Source organism: Macaca fascicularis, chromosome 6 (assembly GCF_037993035.2).
Source record: "Macaca fascicularis isolate 582-1 chromosome 6, T2T-MFA8v1.1".
NCBI lineage: Eukaryota > Metazoa > Chordata > Mammalia > Primates > Cercopithecidae > Macaca > Macaca fascicularis.
Window position 1 is genome coordinate 21,693,238 of NC_088380.1, and position 14,957 is coordinate 21,708,194.

The following is a 14,957-nucleotide window of genomic DNA, read 5'->3' on the forward strand; positions in this document are numbered from 1 at the left end:
GTTACTATCCCATTCCTTTCCAGGAACTTTTCTCCTGTATTTGCCCTTTCTCTTTGCTGCCTCTTTATTATTTCCTTTTCCACAAAATCATTATTATAGAAACACTATAAACGATTGAAGTGAATAGGTAAAACTGGTAGCCCAGCACTTAGATTCAAGTTTTATCTTCTTCTGGCATAAATTCCAGAACCAGGTCAGGTAGCTCCTACCAATTAGCTGCATCTTGCGAGATTTGGAAACAGCTCTAGTGATGTCTTCTCGCTCTTTTAGCTGTTGCTGCCAGGCAAGCAAAGTCATAGAGTAATTGCAGATTTTGACAGCAGAGTTTCATATATGTCGTTAGCTCAGCGAGTGTAGGGATTCAATGGAGAGGTGATGACAGTGGCTGAATACCACTTTCCTGAGACTGAGGCTGACTTTATTGCTGGTAAGTAGTGAATGCAACATTAGTGGTGGCTTCTTGATCCTTGAATACCAGCTGCCTGGCAGGCAATAGTTAATATAGGGAACCGTGCATCCTTCATTGGAACTATAATTCCGTAATTCTTTTCATTGCGATGTTAGGGTGTCGATTTCAGATCTTCCCTGCTTTCTCACTGACATTTGGATTGTAGCCTGTGAAAGACCCTGAAGGGAAGGAACCAGTTAATCTATGATGGGATTCTTCACTCTCAAAAACATTTAGGTACTAAATGTTGTCTTAATCCACAAAATTTTGCAGTATTCATTACACAGAAAATAAATCAGAGTGTTATATCCTCTTCACAGAAGAAACACTCAGTAAATACTAGGATAGCCATATGAAATTGCCACCTTGTCAGTCAAACATCAGTGTTTATTTACATATAAAGTTCAATCCATATTTGTTGAATGGATTAATAAGGACCTTGCAGGAACATAACTAGGGACAAAAATATTACAAAATGTTTAACGTATTTAAGTAGTTTAAAGTAGTGAAGATAGAACCAGTATAATCTGTTTTTTATTTTTATTTTTTTTTAAGTGAGGCCAGAAAGCCCTGTTTTGAATTGTCAGTTGCCACTTTCTGACAAAGAGATATTTGCCAGAAAAGTTGGCTCTCAAAAATTTGTTTTCCTTTTCCTTTCTTACATCTTAAGAAAAATTGAATAGTTCTAATTATTTTAGAGAATTGTTGTGAAGATAAAATGATAAAAACTAGAGAGCTTATCTAGCTGTCTGCCTAATAGTGATTTTCAGCAAGGGCTTCTTCCCTTCCCAAGGAAAAATATTACTGATTTTACTAAGTATTATAGATATTTGCAGATTTTCGCATATTTTCAGGAAGCTGAATTAAAAAAGCAAACAAAATTGCTGGTATAAATACATTCGAAATGTAAATGATCTTTTTTTTATGCAATATAGTTTTTTACATTCGTTATTTATAATTTTATTTGAAGTCATTTATTTTTATAGAATCAAGACTATACTGTTAAGGAGTTGTTTAATCAATCAATTAGATTTATAGTAAGTATCCCAAGATGAAATCATATTTCAAGGAAAATGATAACCTTAGCTTTGAATAAAAGTCAGATAGGTTAAGAACTAGACCTTTGACTAACAGCTTCTATAAAATATTAAAAAGGTAGAAGACATTTGTCTTAAATGTCAAGTATGAGACGTACATTTTAGAAACAAATCTTGGCAATTTACAGGTTTTTTTTCTATTTTTTATTAATGCAGACATATTAGTAGGTTAAAACTTTTACAAGTAATAAATGAAAATGCTGGAATAAGAGAGAAAATTACTTTACATGTTTTTAAGAATGCTACTGGAGACATTTTAATAATAGCTATCCAAGTAGAAACTAAAAAATAAAAATTTGGGAAATATTTCCTTGCGTTTGGAGGACATAGGAAGTGCATCTGTGTAATACATACATGAGGTCTCATGTGATGAAGAACAATAAACACATAAATTAACTGGAAATGATTTCAACTCGTATTGACAACTTTTGTTTAAACAATTGACTTTCCATAACAAATATTTAGGTGTTTTACATATTAAAATATAGGTCCAATTTATTTTATTCAATTTAGTTGATTCCAGATACATCTTTTTTCAGTAGACATATAGATAACTGAAATAGATAGAGTTGTGTTTTTAAAGAGATAAGCAGTATAAATTATTGCCTGAATTCAATTCAATTATAAATGAAAACCTCTATTCATGGATCAAAGTGCATATTGTTATTAATAAACTAAATGTATTAGTATGATATGAACATAGGAGACTTATCAAGAATATCCCCAATAATTGAGGAAAATAAATACAATCTGTAATAAGAGAAAAAGTTAAAAAACAAAGGGAAAGATTAGTACTTATTCTAAAAGAACAGATACAGTCCTACGGTTGATCAAAAATATAACTAGTTATTTTATAAACTGCATATATTTAATTTAAGAAATATTTATATATGTCTCTAGCCCTTACCATTTCCCAGCCCCTCCAAAAAAATATTTTTGTTAAGGCTTTGTATAATTATTTCAATGCTTTTATGTAGATTATGTTAAGAAGTGTGTGGTTTGAAGAGTTGCAGAATGTAGATTTTATAGCAGTGATTTTTTTTAAATTAACATAGGTGACTGGCACATAAAAAGTAAATGAAAAAAATTCGTTTAACTTTTGTTTTAGATCTTAAGGTTCGGAATGTTAGGATTTCACAGATTTCCTTTGAAGACAGCTGATAACTCTCATCCTCAAATATTGAAATTTGTAACTCACGTTTCACGTCTTTTTCTTCTAAGATTTTGTCATGGAGGATCAGCAAAGTTACCAGTTTTGACTGTGCATGAATTTATAAACAAAACAGTGGGATATTTAATAGTAAATTATTTTTCTTTCTTTCTTCCTCTCTCTTTCTTTCTTTTCTTTTTTCTTTTCTTTCTTTTTCTTTCTTGCTTTCTTTGTCCTCTTTCTTTCTTCTCTTTCTTTCTTTCTTTCTTTCTTTCTTTCTTTCTTTCTTTCTTTCTTTCTTTCTTTCTTTCTTTCTTTCTTTTTCTCTCCTTCCTTCCTTCCTTCTTTCTTTTTCTTTCTTCTTTTATCTCTTCTTTCTTATCCCTTTTCCTTTCATCTTTCTTCCTTTCTGTCTTTCCTTTCTTCTTTCTATTTTTAAATTCTTCTCTATTTTCCTTTCATTTAAATAGAGTAAACCCAGAAACAATAACTCTATAGTGTTGTTAGCACCACCTGTTAACCTAACATATCAAAGGGGTAGACATTATATCTGTATAGAAGTTGCTATATAAATGTCCACATGATGCTACTGTGATCGATTATTAAATTAGTGTCAGAGATCACACAGTTAGAAAGTAATTTTAATGGAAATGGTTGTGTTTTATAAAAAATATGATCTACAAATTATTATTCTTAGAAAACATTGGCTTTTGCCCACGCGCGGTGGCTCATGCCTGTAATCCCAGCATTTTGGGAGGTCGAAACGGGCAGATCACAAGGTCAAGAGATTGAGACCATCCTGGCCAACATCCTGAAACCTCGTCTCTACTAGTAATACAAAAGTTAGCTGGGCGTGGTGGTGCACATCTGTAGTCTCAGATACTCAGGAGGCTGAGGCAGGAGAATCGCTTGAATGCGGGAGGCAGAGGTTGCAGTGAGCCGAGATCATGCCACTGCAATCCAGTCTGGTGATAGAGTGAGACTCCATCTCAAGAAAACAAACAAACAAACAAACGAAATAGAACATTGGCTTTAAACATAGAACTTTTGTAAAGTTCAGAAGAAAATTTAGAACTAAAATACTAATTTATAAGAAATCAAATTTTAATCTGCAAAACAGTGTTTTTGAGTTTGCTCACAATTTTATGGGAATAATTACATATATAGGTATCTAATATATATATGTAAATCTATATATATATGATAGAAAAAGAGAAAAGAGAAAGAAATATATAAATTTTTAAAAACCTCACACATTAGGTATTTTAAATCACTTTCTTTGGGAATATATATTAGTGATTCAACAATGTGGTGGCCCATGAAAATGCTGCACTCATATCTCTTGCTGCGGGGCCACACTTCTGGAACTGTCACTATATTTGAATTAAGAACATGATTTCCAGACTGAACCTGCAGTTTTGGTACTAAGCATGGTAGTCATTGTACAGTTGAGCCTGACATAGTACATGCACCCCAGTAAAAAGCACAGCTTGGGGCCTCCCATGGACTTGGACAAAACTTCCTCAGATCTCAATTACAGTCTAAGACACCTCCTTCCCACTTTTTTCCTTTCTATGTTTCATTTTGCAGGTTCCTTCTCTTCATTAATCTCTGAAGCCTCTCCTTGCCTACTTCTCTTTACTCTTTTGCAGGAATCTTCCTGTGATGGTGAATTTTATATGTGAACTTAATTGGTCTAAGAGACGCCCAGATAGTGGTAAACAGTATTCTGGGTGTGTCTATAAAGGCATTGTTGGAAGAGGTTAGCATTTGAATTGGTGAACTGAGTTAAGAAAACGACCCTCTCCAAAGTGGGTAGTAATCATCTAATCTGTTGAAGGACTAAATAGAACTAAAAGGCCCAGGAAGGACAAATAATTTGTTTTCTGTGCTTAAGCTGGGACATCTATATTCTCCTGACTCTGACGTTGTCTCTCTTGGTTCTTAGGCCTTTAGACTTGGACTGGGACTTCCTCCATTGGCTCCCCTTGTTCAGAAGCTTTGGGGTTTGTACTGGAACCACAGCACTGGCCCTTCTGGGCTTCTGGCTTGACGATAGTAGATCATAAGACTTCTCAGCCTCCATAATTATGTTAATCAATCCCTCATAATACATTTCTCTCTCTCTATCTCTCTCTCTCTCTGTGTGTGTGCGTACATATATAGGACATATATACATAGGATATATAGGATATATATGGATATATAGGATATATATGTATATATATCCTGTTGGTTCTGTTTTTCTGGAGAACCTTTACTAATACATTTCCTCAGTAAAAACCTTTGATATCTAATCCCCTTCAGGGGACCTCAATTGACTTAAGAAAAAGACAATAGGACAGGACTTGGGGATTGGATTACTTACCACCTGGCCGGTAAAGGAGATGCTCTCTTGTGTGGTAGGTGGGACATAAATTTGTCCCCAGAGCAAGATGGGAACCCAAATCCTTATGCTTTCACCTGTAGCAACCAGAGAAAATGGTCCAGTAATAGTTCGCCATTGAGGTTACAATGATTCAGGCTTTTGAAAGATTTAGGAGATAAATGTCTTCAAGGAATGAGGACCTGATTTTTGTTTTTAGGTGTATTGATGCTGTGTAGAGAGATAATGAGAAAGTAGGGCCATTGTTATAAATTCTGAGAGCCTCAGATATGAAAAGGGACATCCAGATGGGATGTCTAGATAGATACTATGAAAGAAGCTGCCTCTGCTGAACGTCTTGAACCTTAAGAGTTTGTAGGGATGATGATTCTCCGCCCATTGCTAGTGAGAGCTACCACTTTGTCAGGCTGTTAGATAGTGTAGAGGCCCCTCTCACCAGGGCAAAGGGGATCACCTCCCTGCCTCAAGAGCTCTAATAACTAGCATTAGGTTTCAACACAGTCCAGCTGGGAATGGTGTGTCCTTCCTATAAGGACGAAAGGAGAGTACTCAGTAAGGAAACCATAATGATTAGCTAGCAGTCCTGGCAAAAGTAAGGAGAGTAGCCCAGGGATGGAATTGTGAGAGTACTTGATTAATATAGCTTAGCATATAATATTTAGTAAGCAAGAATGTGTCTCAGGACATGAGGATTTAATGCTCAGGAAGGGACTCCAGGGAATAGGACAAGCTCACTGCTCTAAAAGAGTGATGAAAATAACGCTCCATGCTAAGCAACATGAACATGGCCCAATTGTCATGGCAGAATAAAGAGGCTGAAGAAAGAGAAAATGCTGGGTGAAATAATTATGTGAGTCTGGGAGACCTACAGGAGTGTGGATAATGTTTCACAGAAAACCCAGAGTGTATACAGTCTTCACCTAGGGTATCGTGGAAGTCACCAGCATCACTAAAAGTTCAGTGGTGACTCTTCTATGTATGGCTGGAGTCAATGGTAGGAAAGGCAATAACAATGATGAAATTGTTAATATCTGTAGGGATTTCAGGCTCCAAAATAATAGAGGTGAGGTGGGAATTATCACACAGTAGAAGTGCTGAGGGCACAATTATGTAACAAATGCCAAGGTCAGAAAGATAGCTAAGGTACATGACCCTGTCACAGATAGTGGTAGAAATGGTTGAGTATGCTGCTTCTAGGGGCAAAAGATATAGGCAACAAAGTAGCACTTAATGTCTACACTAGGAAAATGGCAGGAATGGAGGAGCAGGAAGATGAAGGCGGTCACCCCAATAAAGATTCATGATCCCTTGTTCAGTTTTCAGAATTGTGTCAATTTACAGGAAAAAAAAAAAAAAGGCTATTTACTGGTGACAGCCAGATAACTAGGAAGAAGGATTTTCACAAGATCACAGTAAGTATATTTTCCTTCAGTTCTTCTCCTTTGGGATCTATGGTCATTTATTCAGGCAACTGCAAATTGAACAGAGGCATAAGCAAACATTTTCATAACTTCTGGAAACAGATATTCCCAGAAGCCCAACATGCTTTCATAGCTTATGGGACCGGGTAATAAATGGAACCCTGGCTTAAGCCTGACTTACAATATGCACACTGGACCTTTGGATCCCTAGGGGTCAGTTCCCCAGTTCCCCAGTTCCCCAGTTCCCCAGTGTATAATCGGAATTTGTATGTTGTGAGTTGAAGTAACTCTTGTATAGAATCCTTGACCTGTAGGTTAAGAGCTATTATAGTGGGGAATGCCTAATGGAAACTTCTCACACTCTCCCCTTGCCTAGCCAAGATAGAATATAAAAACTTTATTACTTCCCAGAGTGTATAGCAAAGATTAGTGGTGCCATTAAAGGCCTAAATAATTTGGAAATTTTTGTCCCTATTATATTTTCATTTCATTGGTCAATCCAACCCCTTTACAGGTTCTTTCCCGTAGCATGCATATAAAATGCCAAAAGCCCAACGAAACTGTAGTCTGATCTGAATCTGTGTTTCAGACGTGTTGTCATTTCCAGAATCATTACTGTGGCCTCATGCATACATTATTTAAACATTTCTTGGTACATCTTGCGCATTTTAACTATAAATGGTCATGTATAGCAATGCTGGCTTGAGAAAGGCATTTATTACTCTGACGTCCATACATTAGTAGGCAGGTATGAAAGTGCCTTATGTGTATGAAGAGGTTCCTGTTATTTTCTTCTGAAGTTTAAGTGATCTGTCTTCAGTTTGCAGGGTTTTAAAAAAGCACAACTTAGTTTTCAGTGACTCTAAATTAGGAAAAATGAATAAGAGAAAGAGAAAAATTGAAAACATTATTTTGAAGACTTGTAGCCGAGAAAAATTAGAATTCGGTCCAAACTGTAGAAAACAATAAAAATTGGAAAAAAAAATTAGGAAAGACTAGAAACTAAGAGCAGGTGTATAATCATTTTGAAACATTTTTTTTCTCTCTCTCCAGTTTCCCATTTTACTAAAGACAAATCATAATAGGATTGGTTTGCTTATTATACTTGGCCTAAATATTTGTATACATTGCAGCAAGAATAATTATTTTTTTACATAGGTTTTTAAATTGACTTTGATAGAACTTTGGTTGATAAGAGGAATCTCAGATAAGATATTTTAAAGCCCAGCCCAGCCGTGGATTGTGCCATCAAATACCCATGGGTTGGGTGAAATATCCTCTCCTCTTGAGGTTTCAAAATAAGCCTGGGGCTTCTGCACCTGTTAGAAAGCGACATAATTTACTTACCACAGGTCAGAAACCCTGTACAGGGACTGTGTACACAAAATACGAGGCCAGTTTTTCCAAGGGCTTTATTGGCTCTGTAAGTCAAGTTTGATTCCTTAAGGGAAAGCATAGCATTCCAGTCAAAGCCTTGGTAAAATAACCAGTTTCTCCAATTGCGTCCTGTTACAAATGAAAACACATTCTTATTGCACTTATGCAAATAACTGTATTGCCATAAGTTACCAATACTAACAAGTATTTTCCAATGCTAGAGAAATAGGGTAGAGAGAAACAAATGTGCTCCAAATTTTGTTCATAGAAATATATTAAATTGTTAAAGCTGTCAATAGCTCAGAAGAAAAGTTTTAAGACTCTGAAAAACAAAACAAAGGATCAGCAAACATATTAAGCAAAAAGTCAAAAAGATTGGTTTAGTCTATGCAGTTAATTCGTGTTCTGCTTAATACTCATGAACATTTTTGCTCTCCATGAATCCTGAAAGCTTTTTCTCTATTCTGATGTCACAGTCTCCAAAGCTATCAGACACCTGCATTCAAGAACACCTGTTGGAAATTTATAGCTAATTACAAAACCATTTTCTAAACAGAACCAAAACAAGGCAACAATTGTCCATGGATGAAAAAGTTTTAAAGCAGCTACAGTTAAAAGACACAATTGACAAGGAAAATTTGTTACTTCTGTGGCACACAATAATTTTAACATAATACTTATGATTATAACTGATAATATATACTAAGTTATATCAGAATTACAGGAGTTTCCCATAATCTTGGAACACATTCCAATAACATATTCATACACATACAGCTCAGAGAAAACCAAACACCATTTCATATTTGACAATGCATTCTATACAACTTTTATACCAAATAAGGAAATTTATGTGATTTTTGAACTTTAAGGGACCTAGTGTCTTAAAGGATTAATTAAGTTAGAAAAAGACATAATTCATAATTTGATTTTGAAAAGTTGGTCAAAAATACAAGTTTTTAAACACTTGATATTACAAAATAGGATTACAGGTCATTGTAAAGTCATTTATTTAACCAAAGTGATAATTCAAGAATTTCAAAAAAAGTGAAAACTTATTTTGCATCAGTGTGCCTTTGACATTAATAATTAATTTGTGGAGAAATTGAACTTATTTTATCTTTGAAAATCTGCCCTTAAAATCTTACATACACACCTCTTCCATGATAGTCCCTGGGCCTTGAAGAGTTGAATAGCTTTAGTGTCTTGCCCTGTGTCTCAAGAATGCAGTTTATTTATTTATTTATTTTTATTTGTGTATTTACTTTGAGATGGAGTCTCACTCCGTTGCCAGGCTGGAGTGTGGTGGCGCATCTCCGCTCACTGCAAGCTCCAACTCCCGGGTTCATGCCATTCTCCTGCCTCAGCCTCCCGCGAAGCTGGTACAGGATGCAGTTTATTTTAATTGGCCTGAAGATGAGGCTTTAATTGCTGTCAGTGTTAAAGATTTAGCAGGACTTGGTGTCCTTTTAAGACCCAGGAGTTAAAAGCCCTGTAACTCAATGTTACAAAGACTTTGAAAGCATATACAGGAAGATACATGGATACAATAGCCTTAATTTAATTAAAAAAAAAAAAAACTCAATTTTTTTTTCCTAAGCAAAACAAAACTTAATAATAATAGGACAACTATAAAAGTTATATATATATATATATATATATATATATATATATTCTCTTATTGTGACTTACACTGACTGTTTATGACATGGTGGAGCTTTCTGATTTTTTCTGAGTATCCTTCCTTTTGAAACAACCATTATTTTATTTCAGGGCAAAATATATCATACAAGTTTCTTTTTTATATAAAATTATTTTTCTTTAAGCTTTTATGCCTCAAAGAAGCACCTCTTTGTTTTTATAACTTTCTTTACATCTTTTTCTTTTTTAATTTCCTGGTTCCTTTTACTTTGTTTTATATATAACCCTTAAATAAGCTTTTCATCAGACAAAACTTGTTCACCTTTTTTTTGAAAAAAAAATACACACTTTTATTTAGCAAGAATGTTTTCCTACAATATATATTTATTAGAAAATATCCAAATAATGAAATATCTATTACTTAATTTAATATAACTTTATATTTTAGATTATGACCAGTTTGTCTACAAGTATTTATCCTATTACATTTACTAATTATTTTATTTTAATTGTTTACCTAGATTATTTGTGAAAACTGTGATAGTTATGATTTAAAGTTCTGAAACCACCATTGCAAAATTATAACTGAGACGATGAAAAAAAGATTTGACCTAACTGGCTCCATCTTGCTCATAACATCCAAGCCATCCTTGTTCACGTCTGGGCATAGGCGGAACTAACTTTGGGAGGAGCTTAGTTTATTATTTAGCTTGGAACAAAAGGTGATAACAATCCTTTCCCAAAACAAACTTCTTTGTTGTCTGTGGACTAGACTACTCAAAGCAGTCTATTAGAAGTTATGGATTAGAAGTTATGGTAATCTTACTAAATTCAAAATGCAGCAGTTTTTGTTAAACCCATATCAATGTCTTGTTTATTCAAAATGACATAAGCAGAGATCATTTTGATTTGGGCTGGGTTTATAGTTTTGTAACCCCTATGCCAAATTTTGAGACCTTACAGTATTTGGCAGGGGTAAGTATGAAATTGCTTGATTAATAAATATAAACAAAAATGTATGCTGGAAATTCTTAAGACATTTCTAATATTACTTTATCAATAATTTTAAAGCTAGCTTACTTATTAAAGATCTTACTTAAACTACATAAACTTGATACAGCATTGGGCTAGTCTCTTTTAGTATCTAATTTACTGATTTTATTTTTCTTTAAGCCAATTATTAGAGCTCTTTTACATATTTTTAGTAGTGTAACATTCTGTACACAACACATAAATACATATACAATGTATTAGGCCTGCCAGTGGAAATACATTTTATAGATTCATAAAAAATACCTCCCACTTTTTTTCTTCTATCTTAGACTTCCAGATTCTTGATAACTTGTTTTACTACTCTAGGCAGTTGTCAGTTAAATAGCCTTAAATTTACATATTGAAAGAAATAGGTGAAAATCAAATAGCAAAATTTACGTCATAAGGTACAAAGAGAAAAAGTTTGGTGGTGCTAGAGGGAGACGCTTTTACGGCGCACTGATTTTTTTTTTTCTTAAGGACATTTCTGAGTGTCTAACCAACATTCTTCCTTAAAACCCCAAGAATACCCTCCGTTGCAATACTATTTTAGTCAAAAAATCAGATGGAAACAGAATTCAGTCAACTGAGAGAGAGAAAAAAACCTTGGCTCAAAAAACAAGGTCTTAACAAAAAACAAAAACATGAAGGCTTTTTAAATACAAACGCGCGCGCACACACACACACACACACACATATCTTGGATGTTAGCCTTTTAATTAAGCTGACTTTTAACTATTGAGATCTTTTAACAAAAACAAAATTTAATCTTGTTATCATATTTCATCTAAGATAAAAGGCTGTTAAACTAACAGTGATCACACAAATCATACGATTTTTGTGCCGTCTAAGTGTAAGCAGAAATTACACCAGCTGGTTGTTAATGGTAACTTGAGTCATTTAGAAATAATTTGCAAGACAGAATCCCAAACTAGGTTCTTGCCTAGTAATGGGTCTCAGGCTGTAGACTGCTCTCTACCATCCTAGAAGCAGGAAAAAAACCAACAAAACAAAAACCAAAAAACTCATCTTCCCGGAAGTGAAGTTGGAAGTGAGCTCAAACTCCATAAACGACTTACCTGCCTTCCATCGACATGGAGGCAGAAAAACTTGCCTTCCTGTCAGAAGCAAGTAAAACTCCAAAAAAAAAAAAAAAAAAAGGGAGTACTATAGCACTATAAACTCTAGATCTTGATCAAATTTTGGAAGATCAGGGATTCTCTGGAGGGGGTGCCCTCATTCCTCAGTAAATTGTCCTATTGGTTTGAGCCATATGGTTAGCTCATGCTGGTACCAAGCACTGATAGGAGACTTGTCAAAGGTCAGAGGCATCGCCGCTCAGAATCCCTCCATGGTTACCAAAATGTGAACCCCGAACATTTGAGACAGATCTCAGTTAATTTAGAAAGTTTATTTTGCCAAGGTTGAGGATGCGCCCTTGACACAGCCTCAGAAAGTCCTGCCCACATGTACCCAAGGTTGTCAGCGCACAGCTTGGTTTTACACATTTTAGGGAGATGCGAAACATCAATCAATATGTAAGAAGTATGTTAGCTCTGTCCAGAAAGACAGAGACAGCTCAAAGCAAGGGCCCTAAACGGGGTGGGAGGGGGGAGCTTCCAGGTCACCAATAGGTGAGAGACAGATGGTTGCTTTCTTTTGAGTTTCTGATGAGTCTTTCCAAAGAAGACAATCAGAATATGCATCTACCTCTGTGAACAAAGGGATGACCTGAATAGAATGGGAGGCAGATTTGCCCTGAGTGGTTCCCAGTTTGAAAGGCCCCAAGATATTTTCCTTTCGCATTACCAAGGGCTCAGAAATATCAGGAATGAAGGTTTGAGTTGCATCACCAAAGAATGCACTGAGACAATGTGATGGCCAATGTTGAGAAGGGTGTTAGACTAGGGTTTGGTAAAAGTGAAAAAGGAGAAGGCCAGTTGTAGCTTTAAAATGAATCCCTGCATCCAGGGTGTGGTTCCCTACTACTCCCACTCTTCTGAGATTCCCCACAAGTAGAGACTTTAATGGGGATTATGTGGAGTTTATCCAGAAACCTCCATGGAGATGCAGATTTCTGAGCTATGAGGGATGGACCTGTGGTGGCCATAAAATGTACTGCTCAGATTTCCTGCTGAATTGTCTGACATCTACTGCTGCTACCTCTCTGAATTCACCTAGTCCATGATGCTTTTGGATTGCTTCCATTCACTGACTGAAAACAGAGAGGATATCAAGGCAAGGTACTTCTGTCATGCGCATCCATGTAAAGAGACCACCAACAGGCTTTGTGTGAGCAACGAGGCTGTTTATTCACTTGGGTGCAAATGGGCTGAGTCCGAGAAAGGAGTCAGCAAAGAGAGATAGGAATGGGGCAGTTTTATAGGACTGGGGTAGGCAGTGGAAAGTTGCAGTTAAAGGTGGTTGTCTATTGGCAGCTGAGGAGGGGATCACAAGGTGCGTCTTGGGGAGATCATAAGACTCATTGTCCAAAAGAAGAATGTCATGAGGTCCATCGATGGATTAGTTGGGGCAGGGCAGGAGAAAGTCATAATGCAATGTCTTAAGGTTGGTCAATCAGTTAAGACAGGAGCCATTGCTTTGACTTCTTTTATACTTTTCGGTTGCCTCAGGCTGTCAAGATGTATACGTGCACATTTGGGCTAAGAGGCCTGACAACTTCATGAAGCATGCTGCACTCCTCAAATGGCAATACTGGCTTGAGGACTCCCAGTGGACTGGCCCAAAACACCCTCAGAACTGCTTTGCAGATTAAGAACCATTCACCCCAGTGTCCCTACTTCCCTCTTGCCTACACAGGAGTGACACCTGTATAATAGTCTGAATATTTTGTCTACTTTTGCACCTCACACATTATTCCCCGTGCTTGTTTTTTTTCAATAAATCTCTTGCAGATCTAATCCTGACTTATCCCAAAGACAAACATTCTATAGCTCTTCATACAGATTTTTTACAATTCATGTAACATTTTCCCCCTTCATTTTTTCCTTCTTCTCCTCTTCCCTCTTTTTAAAAAATTTGCATAAATTTAAGGGGTACAAGTGTAGTTGTGTTACACAAATATATTGTGTTTTGGTGGAGTCTGGGATTTCAGTGTACCGTCAGGCAAATAATGTACATTGTACCCTTTATGTAACTTTTCATCCTTTACCTCCTTCCTCTTTTACAGTTCCTCTCTCTGTTCCTTCTCTCCTTCTTAGTATCTTCCATGCTTTTGTTTGTGTGAGATGGAAATTGAGAGGTAAAACTGAGTAAGTTCATGCAAACACCAACGAACTGCAGTCTTATGATAATCAATGAAGAACTGACTAATTTGTGAGAAACAATGATTACTGTAAACCAATGTCATTAATCACAATACAAAGTTTTTTTTGTTGTTTTTTGTTTTTGTGAAGTGAACATTTGATTCCGTATTTCTTACTTGCAGATTCTTAATTTATTTCCCAATTAACTTATGGAGTTTTTCAATGTTTACCGCAACAACAATATAAAATGACCCCTAACAAATATTCCTGACAGCAATATGCAAGAAAAATGCTTCGCCTCATAAGTCTAAAACTTATTTAAAAGATTTCAATCTTTACTTTTGTGCTTCATGTTAAATGCCAACTGTGTTTGACCATTTATTCGAACTAAAGTTAACAGTAAATTAATGTGATAAGATAAAACTCACAGTTTCATGTTTAAAGATGATCTGAGAGAGATTCAGGCAGCCACAGAACCAAACTGTATTTTTTATATCGTTTCACACATTGAGTACTGTTTCTTATGAAGATAAATCCAATCTATCTTTCTTATTGTTATTTTCTCTCGTTATTCAAACATACAACAATGTTCAGAAAGGGCTAATTTCTACTTCATGCACCTTGAAAAAAAGGCAGCTTGAAGTGACAAAACACTAAACCTTTAAGTATTGCCTTAGTTCACTAATGGTGAGGTTTTGATACATTCATCTAGTCAAGGCATATTGATTGTGTATCTCTAGCTGAGTCCAAAGCTCGTACTACTTGCCACACAACAGCCAGTAACTGTGAAGACAGGTATTGGAACAAGGAAAGCAACTTTATTTTGGAGAGCCAGCAAGCCAACAAATGGAAGACTAATGTCCTGAAGAGTCATCTTAAAAGGCCTAAATCTCATGCTTCCTTTTATATTGGGAAGGGAGAACAATGAGGAGGATGAGTTGAAGGGGGGACAGGTGACCAGATATTTGCACATCAGCAGGTGTCCGAGGGGGTTGCGTAATTTCTTTGGCCTTGGTCAGGTCACAATGCTTCTTTAAATCTTTAACATTATATTGTTACTTTTGTGCGCTACCTCCTTATTTCCTTAGCGGTTAGTTTAGGGAAGGGACTATTATCATTTGTTTTAAAGTTAAACTATA